The sequence below is a fragment of the Corvus hawaiiensis genome, chromosome 9, assembly GCF_020740725.1.
Source record: "Corvus hawaiiensis isolate bCorHaw1 chromosome 9, bCorHaw1.pri.cur, whole genome shotgun sequence".
Lineage (NCBI taxonomy): Eukaryota > Metazoa > Chordata > Aves > Passeriformes > Corvidae > Corvus > Corvus hawaiiensis.
Window position 1 is genome coordinate 13,490,704 of NC_063221.1, and position 18,581 is coordinate 13,509,284.

The 18,581-nt window shown below is 39.0% G+C and overlaps 1 long non-coding RNA gene across 2 annotated transcripts in view; it reads right to left on the reverse strand.

The window, feature by feature from the left end:
* Positions 1-7,085: 7,085 nt before the first annotated feature.
* The window catches only part of LOC125330461, a 100,400-nt gene continuing 88,904 nt past the window's right edge, over positions 7,086-18,581 (reverse strand). For both annotated transcript variants that reach the window (XR_007205544.1, XR_007205545.1), the window contains 2 exons: positions 7,680-7,734; positions 7,086-7,481 (listed from right to left, as the gene is read on the reverse strand). This is a non-coding gene — a long non-coding RNA (uncharacterized LOC125330461). The remainder of the gene's footprint in view (positions 7,482-7,679; positions 7,735-18,581) is intronic.

An 18,581-nucleotide genomic window follows, 5' to 3' on the forward strand; every position in this document is an offset into this window, starting at 1 on the left:
TCTGGATTAGTCATTCTCTTATTTCAATGTCCAAAATTCACTGCCATTACTGTAACTTCATTCTGCTTCCAGACCATTCAGACTTGAAAAAAAGGAATGTTACTACATGTCCTGGCAAGCACTGGGCAACAGCACTGGGAAGAGAAGTGCTAACAGAGAGGGTGCTGATCTGGCCCCTGGCAGTAGGCAGCAGGGCTGTCAAGTTCACATCTGGTTTGTATGGATTTATAGCTCCAGCAGTCCAGATAATACCATCAAACACAAGATAGGATATTCCTTCCCCAGCCACTCACAACCTACAGTGTCTGTCCACTTCACAACCTTGTGCGTATCCTTGTAGGACTCCATCAGGTAGGCAAATGACCCTATTTATTTATAGGAAATGGAAGACAGAAACTAGACCAAGATTTAGAAAGCACTGGAACACAAAATTCCCAGCACCTTGTTTTAGACTGTGGAACCAGAACCAGTGATAGGTCCAAGGATATGACATATGTCCCCTTCTCCAGAAAACCTTCCCTCTTTTTAATCTACTGCCTGTTCTTTATGAACTCTGGCTATGTCTGAGTACTCTGGGAAAGCAGCTGCAGTAAGTTTGGCAGAGGAGTAGCCACTTTCTCCTGCTCAAATGGGCTGAGTTAAGTTAGGAGCTGAGCTGTTCAAGCCTATCTAAAACAAACCCAAAACAACCCCTCGGCTGGGTGCTTTAGGGTGAAAAATAAAGTTGGTTGTGGTTTGGCAGAGTCAGGATTAGTCTGCAGCAGAATATTGTTTCTAAGAGTGCAATGACATATTCAAGAAGTCAAAAGAAACCAGATCTTTTCCAGAATTAGTCCAAGCATCTTGCCAAGGTTTGTGTTGGCAACATCACAAAGGAGGAAATGAACTTGAGTCTTCTACACTTCTCAGCAAGGACCCATCTGGTTTATTCTTTAACCTTTCTTAAGGCCTTAACCACTTACCTTACTATTTATCCTTGTCATGAAACCATCTCACCATTGCTTCTTATTCTAATTCTTCTTTGTCTGTTCTCTTCTTCAATCTGCTGTTCTTGTTCTCTCCAAGTTTCAGATTAAAGGAGGGAGAAATGCCACTGTATATTCTTTTATGCTCTTGTTTTTCCCTTGAAAGAAGTCTCCTTTAGCAGTGTTTAAAACCCAAACAAACAAACCAAAAGGGCACTCTTCAGAACAGAAAGAAATTTCACATCAAACTCACATATTGGTCTTCCTATGAAAAAAGCTTCTGATTCTATAGTCATATCCTAACAGCCATAAAAACATAAAACCTCAGATTCATCATACAGTACTATAAAATACATAAAAACAAACCAAATGTCCAAAACCATGCATGTCAAATTTCTTACTCAACCAGGCCCAAAACAAAAAAATTATCAATATTTTTCATACTCTAAATTAAAGACCCATGCAATCACAAAAAGATTGAAATTGTTACATGACCTCTAGAAACAGAACTTGGATGTTCTGTGATCTTGAGAGTTCACCTTACCTAAAGTAGACTGGGCAATTTATTTTGAAAGCTTGCTTCAAGCCTCTCTAAACAAAGAGCTATCCTAGAGATGGTTTCTTCACTGCACACACAGATTTTGGTTGTGTTGCATGGAAATGGAGTAAGTCAGCTTATGGCAAACCAAGCCCCAGAAAACTCCAGACTGAGGAAATGTTCTGTCCAGAATAACAAGGACATACAAGAGAGATTTAAATGACAAGCTATGATGAGGGCACAAACTGTGTGTATGTGTGAAGTTGCTTCGCCTCTCTCTCTCTCTCTCTCTCTCTCACCCAGCATAGGGCAATATCAACTCACCATGACTGGCACATCTCTTGGAATAATTTATAAAATGCAATAAAGATATTCTTTCCAGTCCAAGTGGGAGCCATTATGGCTAACACCAACAGTCACCTTGCAACACAAAAAGCTACAAAGCTTCAAAAAATAAGGACAGTTATCTCCTTTGGATTCTTCCCCTTGGGAACAGCTTTGTTAATTTTAAAATGAATCTTCACATGCTAATGGATGGAAGGAGAAGCCTTAATAGCCACTGATTTTCTATTGCAAGGACGCTCATTTTTCTGTGAAAGAACATCTTCTCTTGTAGATGCACCAAAAAAATTGAAAATTACAAAGACAGGATATTAAATGTCATGTCTATTATATTTACCTGGGAACATGTCTTATTTGTGTTCCTTTTGAAAGCACATAAATTATCAGCGGCTCATTGTTAGTTCAGTGAAAAGGAATGCCAAGATTATTGCTAAGGAGTAGATTGCTCTAAAGCTATTTATACATTTTGTTTTCAAAAAGAACATTGAAGATTAATACAGTGAGGAAGGCTGCAAGCATACAGATATTCAGATACACTGCTCTAGGCAGTATTGGGCTTGTTTCTTTCTCAGCTGTGTGAATGAAGGCTCTGTTCTAATGAGAGAGGATGCAGCCAAAGCCCACAATGGATATGTTTTGTCTAAGTTGTCCAGGGAGCTTTGGCAGACCTTGACTTTGTTTCCAGTTTCTCAAAGGTGGAAGAAATGATCTCCATCAAAACACACCTAACTTAAGTAATACAGACAAGAGTTGTTAAAAATTCAGCAGTGAGACCAGGATCTAAGTACCTCCTCTGCTCCCTCTTATAATCTAGGATATTTTTTTTTTTAACATCAAAAAGGCAGTGTAGCTAAATCTTGCTGAAGCATGAAAGAATTCCAGCTTGCACTGTGAATGAAAATTAAAAATTCAGTCCATCCAATAAGGTGCTGGATGAAAACCAAATTAATTCTCTTCTAGTCCCAGAAGTTCTCTAAGCTAGATCTTCTGTTGTGTTTTCAATGGTTAATTAAAAGAACCTGAGTTCGCAGGGCTGGGACAAGGCTGCCCACAGCTCCAAGGTCATCTTAATAACCAGGAATGAGCACAGGAGCCTCACACTCAGCTCCCCTCTCACCTGAAACATCTCATAGCCAGAGAGCTTGCATATGGCCATAGCCCACCATGGGCTGCAGCAGTGCATGGCCAGTGAGCTGTGGCCTGCAGAGGCCCAGCCTGCAGGCTCTGAAGTTCCCCAGAACAAGTAAACATAGCTACAGCAGAGCCATGAAGCTGAGCTTTTAAATTAAAAACATTAACTAAATGAGAAGACTCAGGATGTGACTAACAAAATAAAAACATTACACTACAATTGTTGTTTCTGAAATGGAAATATTGATTTCTTATTTGTTAGTTTATTCAGGATCTTACTCAGAAAGGCCACACAAGTCAGCCAGGGTATATCATGGAACTGCATGACTTCTAAAGCAGGCCCTACTCATTACAGCACAGAGAGTACGTTAAGTGGAATGAGAAATGCAAAGATTTAGAATGAAGTAATGAAGTTGTTTTTCTTGACATGAAAGATTCTTTCTGTCAAATATTAACAACAACAACAACAAAAAAGTAAGGTTTTATATTCTATTCATACAGTCTCTTGAGCCTGTGCCTTGTTTTGTTTTTTTTTGTCACAATATCATCCCAGTGGCAGCTAAGGTGAGAAAGTAGCTCTGCTTTGTGGTCCTGGTGCCCAAACTGGCTCACAAGATAATGTAGAACAATGGGAGGGCTCAGGCTCTGGAGAATGCATAAACAGATAATAATTTGCTATTCAGTAACTTTCTGATTCGGATGTACAGGGATCACTTATCCCTTTGTTATTCCTCAGAAGGATTTTAGAAATATCCACTTTGCTCTAAGCCTGCAGAGTTGTTCAGTGCACAGATATTAAGATCAAAGCTGTTTACTGTCAGAAAGGGCCAAAAATGGATTTTTAATTTGTGAAAACTTTCCACAGCTCTCCAAATTCTGAAATGAACAAAGTATGTTTCACCTTCCAACTTCTCTCCTTTTTTTAATTGTGATGTTTCCATTTGAAATAATGAGATGTTTTTTCTCCAAAATGATTGAAAATATTTGATTGATAGGACGAAGTCCACTGGTGCCCACACCAAGACTGTTTTCCCATGTGCTGGGAGACAGGAGCTGAGTATAATACTAACTGTGGAATAAAGGCATGTCTAGAAAAGAAAGGCTCAATAAAATAGGTCTCAGTGTACAACAGAAAGGAGGAAAATGTAGTGGGGGAAAAAGAGAAATAAAAAAGCAGAGGGGAAATACATGGGAAAAGAATGATAAGGCAACATAGGGCAGGAGGGTGAGAAATCTTTATGGGCAGTCTGGGAGCACCCCGTGTGATCTGTGGTTCAGCAGGGCTCAGGTTTGTTTCCCAATGACTAATTGACTAATTCCATTAGTCAGTGCAAAGAGGGGGGTGCACTGGGCCTCTAGTTAGAAGGCAGCAGCAAAACTAGTTTATAAAAAACACACCTAAAGAGCAGCAGAGATTGCAGGTCTCTGTGGGAAACACCTACAACACTGCCTGTGGCCACAGCCCTGTGCCTCACTCTCCCTCCCCTCCCTTTCCACACTCACTGCTCTCTCAGACAGTCCTGACACTGCCTCCTCTGCAGGACCTCTATTCTTGTGGAGCAGCCACATTTTACTGGGGTACTGGAAAGCACAGGAGATCTGAATAAAGGGGATGAGATGCTTAACTTTCAAGGTTAGGAGAGAGAATGGATGACGGGGGAGAGTGAGCAGGCTCAGAAATCAATATACACCCACACTAACATGCTGCCTGTCTGGACCACAGAGAAGCATACAGACTAGGCAGCACTGAGGGCTGTCTCTGCAAGGAAAGTCAGATGAAAACAGTGGGGAGATCAGCTCACACTGCTGACTCTTTGAAACCACTCTCTGCACTTTAAAGTTGACCTCTTTCATTTTCTGAACACATTGACCTCAAAACAAAGCCACAATATCTTGAGGAGCCACATTTGAAATAGCATCACATTTTTCCATGAAAATATTCCTGGAGAAAGCAATAAAAAATTTTAAAACAGACAGTCCACATGAAGTGAGAATACCTGAAAATGTTCCTGATTAAATGATTCTTGAATATTTCAATGCATTATGCAATTTTGCATGTGTGCATTCATTTCTCATGTTTTGCATAATCTTTCTGATGACTGTATGCACAAGTGTACCATGTAGAAACAGCAATGAGCCAATGTGATTACTCATTAAATTTAATGAGAAGGTTAGAATTACATACTATAAAACTAAGACGAAAGCAAAATCACAAATTTGAAAGCCAGCTAAGGGCTGAAACACATTCAAGCACAGTTAGTTAATACCCTCTTAATATGCACAACAATAAATACATCATATAGATATACAGCAAATTTGGATGCATGTTACCCAAGTGGAACTCAGCTGTGATGGTGTATGAAATGATACATTTAACTCTAATCAAACACATAACTCAGAGGAAGCAAAACCACCAAGTACTTTAGGGCTCTCTTGCAACACTGGAACATTTTTGATAGCCAGATAGCATCCTGCCCTTTTCTGTTTAAACACAGTGAAGGAAGGCAGAGCTCAGTGTGTGCCTCCAGTAAGGGTGACTCCTACACACACAGGTCAGGGCTGTAACAACACAGCAAAAATCAGAAATGGGTGAAGCCCAGGGCCTACAAACAATGTATGTGTGACAAGAAAGAGTTACAAACGAAGATGACCAAGTACAGCTGAGGGATCATGAAATTAGTTGACAAGGACTCACAAGGATCATTGAAGTCCAGCTCCTGGCCCTGCACAGGCCCATCCTCAAGAGTCACACCCTGTGCCTGAGGGCATTGTCCAAGCACTTCTTGAACTCTGTCAGGCTTGGCGCTGTGACCACTGCCCTGGGGAGCCTGTCCCAGTGCCCAAACACCCTCTGGGGGAAGAACCTTTGCCTAATAGCCAACCTAAGCCTCTTCTCAGCTTCACACCTGTTCCCTGAGTCCCATCACTGGTCACCAGAGAGAGACATCACTGCCTGTCCCTCCCTGTCTGCCTGTGAGGAAGTTGTGGACTGCAATGAGGTCTCACCTGTGTCTGCTCCACACTTACCAAGCCAAGTGACCTCAGCTGCTACTGATATGGCTTCCTCTCAAGGTCCTTCACTGTCTTTGTAGCTCTCATTTGGCTGTTCTTCAGTAGGCTTACATCTTTCTTCTATTGTGGCACCCAAAACTGCACTCAAGGTGATACTTACAGTTTAGTACTCCAAGAAATACACAAAAGCCCTCCTTTAAGAGGTGGCTTTAAAGACACTTTTAGATGTTTATTCTGAGCAAAACTCCCTGCAGAGGCCTGGTTTGGGCGCTCCCCGTTTTGCCCTCAAGCCTGTGGGCCCAGCCTGAGGGGTGTGCTCTGCCAGGTGGCTCCAAAGCCCATGAGGTGACTTTGAGCCCATATGTGTGTCAAAAGAGATGTACCTTCACTTACCCCTAGCCAAAACCCAACACTATCTTTTTGTCAGGCATTTTTCTCCCCTCAATTCTCATTTCTCCTCAAAGCATCATATTAAGAATGTACCACTCGCAGTGCCCACAGAGTTTGATACGTGTGCATGTGGAAGAGGCGGATTCACATTCAGTTGTTACCTCTGCAGAGGCATAATTAGAGTAAAAAAAAAAAACACCAACAAAAACCCAAACCCTACCAAATACAAACCTTGCCCTCTCCTCCAAAACTGTGCATGTGCTCCGACTCCCTGCCCATGGTGCTTGCAGGTCAATGGCACTCTGAGCTTTCTCCCTGTCATGCCATGCAAAATGCTTCCCATGCGTTAGCACCAGTCTAGGGGTCATTCTCTCCAGACCTTGATGTCTGCAACCTGAGGTGAGAGGCCGTTTTAGTGAAGGAATGAAAAGGGGTTTGTTTTCTTTACCCCACAGTTTGTTTCTGTGGTAGAATGGGCTGCAAAACCTGAGTACCTGTGGGCATTCGAACAGCAGGTATGCAAAGGCAATATTTAAACAACTCTGTAAATGAGCTAGAGATGTGTGTCATTGGTAAAGAGTTTTTATGCTGAAAACACTTCCTTTGAGACATGAGTCATATTAAGCTGCTTTGAGGCAGATGCTGTAGCTCCTCTTTCATGCAATCTCTTTCTCTGAAAGCTTTGATTGAGAACTAAGCCACATTCAGGGTTTTGTGGTTGAGCCTGGGAGCTTCCTTCAGTAAACTTCTTCCTGAATTATTTGCTGCTGGAGCTCATCACCCGTAATAATATTTCCAGAATCTTTCCCCTATTATCTTCATCTGTCAGGTTAAATTAATCTTTTTGATGTGACACACATTAAACACTGTAAAAGAGGAACAAAACTTTCACTACTCAACAGGGAGAAGCAGCACAGAGTCTTGTTACTGTCCACAGGTCTGCTTTGGCACTTGGTGAAATATGAAGGGCATTTCAGCAGAATGTTAAAGATAAACAGATGAAAATAAAGAATCCTCTAGTCCACAGTCCATCACCTCTGAGGAACCAAGGCTCTCTTCCCCTGGTTTTCTTTAGCTGTGAATTGTGTTAGGCTGAGGGTATCCTATAGAAACAAATGGAATGATAATTCTTGCTCAAAATATTCAGCTTCCAGGCAGGCAGGTGGGAATTGCAAGTTAAAACACTCCTGAGCAGGGTAGAACTGCAGGCCATGGTAAATTATTAAATTAACATAGGTGCAAACCATGCATTCTCCCTTGTTAGGCATTGCTCCTATTGGGATTGCAAAAAAAGGTCTTACCTTTAATGAGCAGGGTTCCAGCTATGCAGGAAATGCAAAGACACATTTTAAATACCTAGGGATGAAAGGAGAGAAAGGTTAAGACAGTCTTGATACGTATCCCATCTGAAAATAAATGCAAATTCTCTTTCTGGCAGATGCTTTTAGAACACTTATAAAAAAAGGAACCCACAAAAATTATTTTTCTTTTATGCTTTCATGAAAATACTAAAGAATTGAAAAAATTGCTTGTGCTGTAAATATGAATGATGTATCTTGATGTATCTTACAGGTGTCCAAAAGTTTTAAAGCAAATCAAAAGAAACTGTTTCAGTAGGCTTAGATTTTCTGTACATAGGTGGAAAACATTTAGTTTTTCAACTTCTTAAAAAGCTTTTATACGACATTTGGAAAAAAAATATCCCTTCAGTCACTATCACATTGTAAATATATGCCAGTATAAAACAGACAAAATTTACTTTTATAGAAGTTACATAAATATAGGTTTATACAAAGATAAAAATACATTCACTCTTCACTGTGGCAGAATCAGCCACTTATAAATACATTTAGTCTAATTTCACAAAATTTCCATGTTTTGTGGTGGCATCAAACCAAGACTGCACAGAGCTGAAGGCTGATACCAGGTTAAGTGAAAGGGAATCAGAGCCATTCTGCTTTTCTGACTGCCATTATGGTAATGCGATCAGTACCTTGACAGATGCTAAGAAGAATAATTTTGCTGATTGACTTTTCTTCAAACCTAAGGCTGTGGGCAATCAAAGAAAATATGAACATCTGGCTGAGCTTTTGATTGCCATGCTCACTGATATAGTGCACCCAAATAAGCAACAATTAGTACAGCTTGTGTCAAAAGACCCATCAGTTAATTCAAATTAAGTCAGGAAGATTGAATCCAATTGGCATTCATGCATATTTGTATGCGAAGTTTAAATAAGATTCTCCTGCATTACATTATCTTTTATTTTCAAGGGAAACACATGCAAAGTTTTGTGATTTAAGCAAATATTTTCAAAAGCTTTTGGACTTCTTAAAGCCAAACTTCTGGGAAAACTGTGTCCTTTGGAAGGACAGTCTAATAAACATAAAAATGTTTTAGGTCGTATTTCTCACTACTTAAAAAATTTCACAAATTTGGACAAGTTATTCATAGGCATTTTGTCAGTAGCAAATACAATAATGCAGAACCGATATTTGGGTAAATTTACTAGCTAAGATGGTGGCCAAGATAACTACCAGACTGTAGTAAGAAAGAAAATTCAGAAAGCTGAAGACTAATTTCCTCATGTTTTTGCTTGATTCTGAGTGTAAAACCCTAGGAATATGTACTTTCTTTTACAAAAAAATAGCATTCCTGTTGGAATTCTCTTTATGGTAACAGTAAATTAGGTTGCATGAGAACCCAAGATTAAAACTAATCAAAGGCAAAAGACAAGTTGCGTGCCTGATTTTTTAAAATGAGAAATTTAGGAAAAAAAAAGGCCAAATTGATTTTTTATTTAATTCTAGCTCTTTGCAGTAAATAAATTTTAGTCATTACTTGGCAGATATAGATACCATTGTTTCCAAGTTAAGCTGTTAAAATTTTATTTGCAACTTGGTTATAAAATCTGTTTTTTCAAAAAAAATAGTGACAGACTCTCTGGCTGAGGTGCTATCTGTGCTCTACTAACTAGAGGTGAAATTTACTGTAACCTCACCTAAATCTCAGTTAGCTCAATCTGACCTGACTCTAAAATCCTATTATGAAATTCCAGGATTTCTGCAACTCATTCAGATGTGTTAATCTAAAGCCTAATGCAAACCAGTGTATCACAGACTACATGGGGGATAGGGTCACACTGGCAGCCCCAGCTGCAGCTTTGCTCATGGACTGGGGTCACATTGCACCTGTAGCCACTGCTCCTGAGTGCTGGTGCTGTCAGAGCCAGGGAGCTTCAGAGCAGAGCTGGGAATACCTAAAATACTGATAGAGCAGAAGACCACGTCAGAGGAGAAGGCTGGGTGAGTCAGTCCATTGGCCTGGGACTCACATGCTACATCATCAGCTGCCAATGATGCAATGAGCGTGGCCAAGCAGCTGTTACATTCTTTTATTTTCCTGTATTTTTATTTATTGGGGGTCCACTTTGTTTTGATGCCAAGAAATAGGTTTTCCTATTCACTGACTTCTGTGAATATTAAGACTCAAACACTCTTGAGAACAATCAGATCGATTAATTACAAAACTGTTAGCATGCTGCCTTCATAAATCAAGAGTTAGCTTGTGATCCATAACTTCAAACAGTCTTTTAGCAGCTGTTTTCTTGAAGTTCTTTTCTTTAAAATACTAATGTCTCTTGTACATCCATCTTCTGATTCAGAGGTTATGAGTCCTCCTACTAGTGTTACCTTGAGAAATATAGTTGATGGAAAATCCCTTAACTAGTCTAATGATATGGTCCAGTTACTCTCAAGTGCACAGGCCCCTTATAAATGCTACTGAAAAATCAATATCAATCCTTCAGTGCCTTCAAGAGATGTGGAGTAACACCATAACAATAGTGATGGCCTCCAGCAAATAGCTGTTCAGTGATTATACTGCAGTGGCCTGGAAGTCCAAATCCCCTTCAATAACTTTCAAAATGGATGCATACTGGGAAATGTAAAACCATCCCTAGCAGGCAGGTCAGTAGCTGCACTTTCTAGTCAAGTACCTACTTATTTACTGTGTTGCTCTCTCATTATTGACATAAGATTTTGGAGAAGAAAGTCTGCAAAGAAAAAGGTAAGCTGCAAAACAGTAGATCAGCATTTCAGACATGTTCAGTGCAGCAAAGAGGACTGTGCACCACAGGAGAATCAGCTGGCAGCCCCACCCTTTGCCTGTTTTATTTAGGAATTTGAAAGTAGACTAAGGAGAATACATTTTCAAAGACAGTGGTAGCAGGGAAAAAAAATCACTCCAAAGTGTAAACAACAAAGCAGCATTCATAGTTATGGCCTCTGATATTTATTCTGTGAATAAAGCTGCTGCTTGCTTGGAGTCAGAAACAGCAGAATACTTAGCAAAGTTCGAAGTAGTGTGGCAATTACTTTACGGCTAAGACTCTGAATGCAATGTCATGGCATTTTCCTGGTTTCCAAGGTTTGCACATGAGGAGGTCATAGTGGACAGTATCAAAAGCTCAGCATAGTCTGGATGTAGCAGCCATTGCTTTGACTCTCCACAGAGTAAGCTGCACCACTGGAGTAAGAGACTGGCTTGGCTTGGCTCGTCAAGAGCGAGTCATATAAAGCCCATGTTTCCTCAGGGCATTGCCTTCCCATGTCATTATCTTCTGCATGCTGATACTGCATCAAAACTAGCCAATCAACCAAAATGGTTTGCCAAGACATCAGGATTTTCTTAAAGTCTGCTCTTTGGTTGAATCCATGCTTGACCCATGTGTACAATTCACTCCCAAAAATTAAAGACATGACAAAGTTCTCTCTCTCCACAGAATTATTGGAAAATGAGTGCTCCATCTTTCCTAAGATAGGAAGTCCTTGCCACAGAATAGACAACCTTGCTGCATTCACACTTCACCCTATCAAAACTTTTAAATAAAAATATTAGAAAAAATTGTCCATATGCATGCATAGACCTACTGCCTGGGATGTTACTTGCTACAAGACACAATGAAGTAATGATATAATTTTTTTAAAAAAATTGGAAATATAAAGACAGTGATGTTTTTGCATGTTAGAAACAGGATTACAAAATAAAGGTTGGAGAAGGAGAAATCCCAACAGTTTTTTTAAAATCCTGCATTGGATTTAAAGTATTTTTATTTCAACCATCTCTCAAATATTAAAGTTCATTTCCTACCAGTGTTCCTACCAATTTAACTCTGTTAGCAAGTTCTGGAAAACCAATCTTTTCTGCATACATGCTGTACCACCATGTTGAGTTCTACAGCTCCATCAACCATAATAAAATCATCCTCATGTGTTCTTCCTTAATATATAATACAGTGTTTGTATAAATGCTCATTGCAACTATTGTGCCTTCTGGCAGCTGACAGTTTAAACAATGCATAAATATTAGAATAGAGAAAAGCCCAGTGTGATTTCAGAGCCAGTTTCATTGAAAATTCTCTGAACTGGCCAGTCTCTTTGTGACATCTGTTCTCATAGGATATTCTGGTAGCTGAGGGGGGTTTTATCTCAAAAACTTTGAGAACAAATGTTATGTCCAAATATATTCTCTGCAATAAGCATTAGGTAGTGAAATAAATTAGACTAAGTAGCTACCCAGGAGTAAAATTAGGTTTTACGGATGTGAGTGCTACCAGAGCTATCAGACTCAGGGAACCTGTTATGATTTAGACTGTAGTGATTATGGCAGTAATAAGACACTTTAAGCAAGCTGTTGGCTGAATCAGTCAAGTGAATCTCAACTGTGTGTTAGTGAAGTCATTTTATCCACATAAGTTGATTTTAGTCCATTAAGACAGGCCTTTTGCTTCACAGTGTGTATAGTCATTACATTTTCCTACATTCATTTGTCTTCATTCAAAGGAGCACTCAACCACCTTGGTGCTCATTGCCATTAAAAAGATTGTGGTTCACCTTACTACAGTGTCAAATGAAGTCACAAAGAGTCATGCGGATGATAGCAAGAGAAACTGCACCAGCGTGCACAATGTTATCATGCAGATGAGAAATATAAATGAGGGATGAAATGCAATTTAAGCAAACACTCAGATGGAAAACAAATGTGCCATTTCAGACAAACAATTCCTGAAACAGCAGTACAGGAGTCCTCCTTCACTTGTAATTCTTACAATGGGATTGAAAACCAGAAGAAATCAGAATTCTTAAGCAATGAGGAAATAGCAGATATTTTCCCTAAAGTTGTTGTATTTCAATGAAATATTATCTTTTACTGACAAGACAAGCATTATAAAACATACAGAGCTAACTGCATGAGCATCTTAAAAGCTTGTGTATTAAAGCTCAAAAGTTCATTTGGCAGAGAGACAAATATGCCTAAAAGCTTTCTGGCTCATTTTAACACCTTCTGGTTTTCTCTTCAGTGCTAGCACTGATGTTCAGTTACTATTGTAGGATCTGATCATATTTACAAACTCTTGCTACTTTTCCTCCTTAGAGACCTCATCTGAATCACTTTTGAATATCTAGCAGATGTTCAAGATACTCAGTTCTTAGAAAGATGCAAGACTCTTTAAAACCATGTGAAGCACAGCTACAATCTCTAACTACTGTGCCTAAAAAGGAACATTTTCCTTGAAGACACTGTCTCATACAAGTACCTGCTGCTGGTTTTATCCTCTGAATCAGATTGTCTTGATCATGGAGGATTCAGGATCCCAGACTAGACTAAGCCCACACAGCTGTACAAAGTCCCTGTGTTAATTTTGTCTCCAGCACATATCATGTTCAACATTTCCAGTACCACTTTTGATAAAAGTCTTTTACCATCAGTCCTTAGCTTCCAACCTTTTGTAGAAGAAATGTTAACTCCTGAGGCCACAGAGTTTGGATGAGAGAAGATAGTTTTGCCTTTTACAGTACTGAGCTTAGTAACTTTTAAAAATGCACACTCAAGGGAATATGCTAATTTGACTGAGTATTCCTCACTTCATGAAAGAATCAACTTTTATCAGCATCTCAGGTTTGCTTGTATAAAATGAACTTGTGGGGTCTGTGCACAGCTAATAAGTTTAGTGCTCTTATAGAAGCAGAGTGTTTTGTCACTGTGCAGCAGCAGATGACCTGCTGAGACCAGATCAGATCAGAGTTTTAGAAACACTTGCAATTTTCATTTTCTCTGAAATTAAGGGTAAAAATGTCTTCAGCATAAGAAACATCTTCATTAAGGATGGGTTCCTATACGCACTCCTTTCTGTACACCTTGATCTCCTTCCACATTAGCCATAGGGGAGTTAATAAGTTGCTCAAAGTGAACTTCAGGAGAACATGCATATGTAGCAGGCAGGTTAGAAGAAATCACTCATCTCTCACTGGCATAGCAGTCACATGATGAGGTGAGCATGGATATAGAGCTGAGAGGAACAAGAGTGATGCTATCCAAACTCAGAATGCCTCGATCCATCATCAGGGTCAAATCACAAATACTTCCCACCAGCAAGAGAGACCAGCCCCAGCTACAACCACCACAAACTGTAATTTTTTGAGTAAGCAGCAGTCCAGTAGACGATCTATGTCCATGTGTGGTAACTAAGCTCTTATAAGCTATATTTCTGATGCTAGCACACCTTTTTCCTAACTTTTCTTGTAAGACTAGCATTGGAACCAGCTTTCTCTTTGAAGAGCTTCTCAGGTCTCTTCCCTGCCTGCCCCTCTACACCACTTTTCCAGAAATATATTCCCATGTATTCATATTTGCTGTTTTAAACCCACACTGGGACTACATGAATCAAATCTAATCTGCTCATCTGCTAATTGTTGAAATAATGAAGTTTTTTCTGTGTATATCTGTATGTACCTGCCTTGTCAAATTCCCTGACCTGTGGGTGTTACCAATAGCTAACCCCAGTACTCCCACTGCAGCTGCACCTCTTAAGAATCTTGGCCTCTTCTGCTCTCTGAGGAGAGAGGAAAAGCATCAACGTGACATCCCACTCCCCTTGAAATCTCTCCAAATCAGGAACAAGTTCATGCAGGACAGCTTGCTCTGATTCTGTCAGTGTTTACACTTAGGCAGAAAGGGGCTGACTCTGATGACTAATGGTACAAGGACACTAATATATAAAACTGTATCAATTAAAAGGAAACATCTACTTTAATATATTAATACAAGAATATAGTCAGAAATCCGAAAACCCTTTTTGTTCTTCCCAAATTAGATTACATATATATCATTATAGTCTTCATTTTATGGGTATGTGGAAAAAGAACATATGACTGACCTTCAAATCAACCCTCAGCTTGACAGCCTAGATCAATGTATTATCCAGACCTCTATTTCTCATTCTGTTTCAACTGTCAAATAGAATTTGTTTGTTATAAATAGGAACTCTCCAGTAACAACAGCAAATAAGATACAGGCAGCCACCTTGCAATGTACCTGTTCTCAAAATTCTCTTTGGTTTTTAAAGAACCCCACATTTCCAGGGTGCTTGCACAAATAGCATCATCATCTCTCGGACTGGAGTATTCATAATGAAGTGAGATGAACTGTTTACAATGTCCTGAAGGACATGGAGTTGACCTAAGTCACAGATTAATGGCTTTTTGTTCTCTGTGTGGGAAGGTCATAGGAGATCTCAGATTATAGCAGGTCTTAGATCATAGAAGGGTCTCAGTTTAAACAAAAATGTAAACCAGAGACAGAAACTTCAGGACAAAGACTCTATAACTTAACTGCAAACAACTTTCCTTCACTTTTTGAAGTCCATTTGACTTTAATACTGTGTTTAAATACTCTTAAATCACAGCTTCAGATAGCCAGAATTGTAACAAATGAAATTATTTTTAACCCAGGGTACCTTCAAAAGGTATGTCACTGACATTCCCGTGTTGTGAAGACAGGTAAGGAGTGGGTTTCTGAAGTCATTGTTACGCCCTAACAGACTTGCATTCATTGCAGGTACAGTCTTTTGCTGAAGTACATAAGCAAGCCTTGGGAAAGAGCACATGCTGGGGAGGTGTCCTTAGGCCAGCAGTAATTAGCTCCCCTAAGAATCCTGTAGCCACGAGGCGCAGTTAGCATTAGGTAATGCACTGCACTTTGAAGATGTAAAAGGATTTCAAAGAGCTCATTGGTACCAGATTATCCACTACACTGGGATTTCTGCATTACTGTTTTCAACTCTTAATACAGAACTATAAATAGATATTCAGCCAAATTTGTAAGTTATTTTTGACAACCAGTTATTACACTTATTACTTGAAACCCCAAAATAAAAGTTTTCACTAGGAATGTCCCTTTCGTGTAAGGAAACAAAAGTTTGTTTTCATTTATTAAGGAGCCTGAAAATCTGTTCTTTTTTTTTTTCCAATTGTTTGCTCCTTAAAAAAAATTTGTGGTCGGTATAAAAGAACAGAACTCATAAAAGTAACTAATTTTTTCTTCCCTGATTATACTGCAAGATTCAATGAAAAAAACCCCAACAAACCACAGAAGGATTTTGTCACCTTTTGACAACAGGACAACAGAACAGAAATGTAAGCTGCAAAAGGCTTTCTTTTCCTCCAAAAGCTCAAGATTAATATGAAATTGATAATCAAAAAACCAAGTTGAAGGGGAGTCACATAGACATCAGAAAAAAACTTTTTCTCAAGGAAGGTAATGCTGCTCAGGGACAGGTCATTAGCGAGAACACCTCAGAGGTACTCAAGACAGCAAAACAAGGCCAGGACTGGCTGGACCAAGCTCTAGTAACAGCACCACCTCAAGTGAGGGCCTGGAGTTGATAATTCCCAGAAGACTTTTCCAAGCAAAAGTTCTCCTACTGCAATTACTGAAACTACCCAAGAATAATCGAAGAAAAGAGATTATAGGATTTTAGCAAAAAGGTTAAATATGGTAAACCCCCTAAATATAGAAATAAAGCCAAATATTGAAATTCTAATGCAAAAAGAGCAAAGCTTCAAATAAGGAAACATATGCATTCCTCAAAGCCACACTATAATTTTGGGCTTTTCATTGAGTTGTACATACTAAATGGAAGCTAAGAAGGGACCCACACTTTTTTTTCCTTTCAAGTCATCCTAACAGAAATCAGATACGTTTACTTTATCACAGCAAGAGTCTGCAGACAGAAAAAGTATTTAATAAAAGTTACCCATATTATCTGTCATCTGCATTTCAAAAATAAACATGTAGTTTTACACAGTAGAAATCCTTTAAAGGTAAGTATTATCACTTCAACATACTTTTCTTCATATAAGATTTTCCTTCCCAAAATTTCAACATTTCAGACTTCAAACTGTAACAAGAAATTTTCTTTTATTTTCCCTGTTCAGCACTGTTTCTACTCAGGCATTCAACTCAACGTTTTACACTAGCAGGGTTTGTAACTGGTTGGATGGGCTGCTTGTTCTGCAGGTAAAAATTTAAAATATACTAAATTCCTCTCTAATACTTGGATCAGTGTATTCCCAAGAGGCAAGAAACTGATACTTTATTCTATCATCCTGAGAGCACACCTTATTGTAGACAAGCTAAAGAGTGAAGCCAGCATGAAACCCAGCTTCCCTTCCTCATAAGCACATGCCCAACCAGCTTATAAGATTGTTCTACTTCTTCAATGAATAAATAGATCATGATTCCACTACAGCTTTAGATACAGCAATTTCAAGCTACTGGGTTTTGGTGTAAGGGGAAGAATTGGCTCAGGCTGCAATTACTCATAATTTTAGAACCTGGAGATTCATGGTTCATCTTGTGTACCGGCCAATATCAAAGACATCACATCTGTAGCAACAATATTGTTCTTGCACGGGGATTTTCCCATATTTTTGGACTAGAACCTAAAGAGAATGATGTTTGAATCATGGTGATTTCACTACTAAACCAAAAGATGAGACCTACATTAACCCCACTCAGAATTCAGTGCCTGTATCAATTCCCTACATGAAACAAGTGACCATCTGCTCCACTTGCCCATAAGCAATACTAATATCTTCTCTCTCTGTCACCCTATTCATCCCCCTTCCCCCCCTCCCTGCTTAGCTTTAAATCCTTCTCTTCATATAACATGACCCACCTATTTTTAACTCATGTCTTCCAAATTTCCACTTGGCTGCTCACCTCAACATATGGTACCTCTGCTCACTGGTGCTACAGACCTCCTATCTGGGACCATTTATGAACCATCTTGTAGCTGGCACAGTCATTTACAGGTCTTAAAGGCATTTACAGAATGTCACCACCTCAGAATATATCTTCAGATGAAGCTATAGCCAGATCTACTTAAAGCTGTTGATCTTAAGTTTGTTCGCTCTGTAGTGGGTCATAATTTCAAAAGTTAAAATAAAGCTTGATGTTAAGTCTGGTACTATCATTCTAATCCATCCCATTCTGATATTGAAGTTTCCATTTGATCTGGAAATTTCTCTTATATTGAAAAGTAGGGCTTTGTGAGATTAAGAAACGCTTTAGTATTTATATTTTTTCCCCCCTTCCAAAAGAAGAGGAAAGATACATTTCTACGCTTAATTTCTTCCACTCTTAATTTATTTGGAATACTAGATTCCGTCTTTCAGATGTCCAGTGAGAAAAGTGTACCTAATAAATGTTTTGTTTTTAAAAAACAAAACATAAGGATGTTTCTGAGCTTAGAGGGCCTTATTGCTGAAGTTTGAGTCTAGTGATTATCTTACAGCTGTTCAATAACAATTCTGGGTTTCATATAAATGTGTAAAGTCCTTCTTGTACATAAGCCAAGAAATGATGCAGAGCTGCTCATCTGAGCTTTTCTAATCATTCTTATACCAGCAGCACAGGAATTCGTGTAGATAGGTTTGTCATAATATCTTGTCATTTTTTATTTCACAATTGCCTCTTGAAGCTAAGCAAACCCTGGAGAAGAATAAAGCTATGGTGAATATAGATGCAATACTAATTAACATACATGCTAAATATGAATTTTTTAGTAAGAATTTAAAAAAAAACTTACCAGCATGTCAAGAAGCCAGGAAATACTTCGAAAATCAAGTTTTATTTCCTTGAAAATCTGACACTCTGCTCCATTAGAATACATTGAGCTGAAATGCAGGGCAGCAAATTAAAGCAAGGGCCTTGTGTGTGCCCCTACGCATTATTTCTCTGGTGTTGATGCTTACCTCAGCTGCCCTTTGGGTAGACTGCAGAATTTGGACAAATTTATAAACTTACCAGTAATTTCTAGGCTCTAAAGTACTGCAATACGAAGTACTAACAGCAGTCAT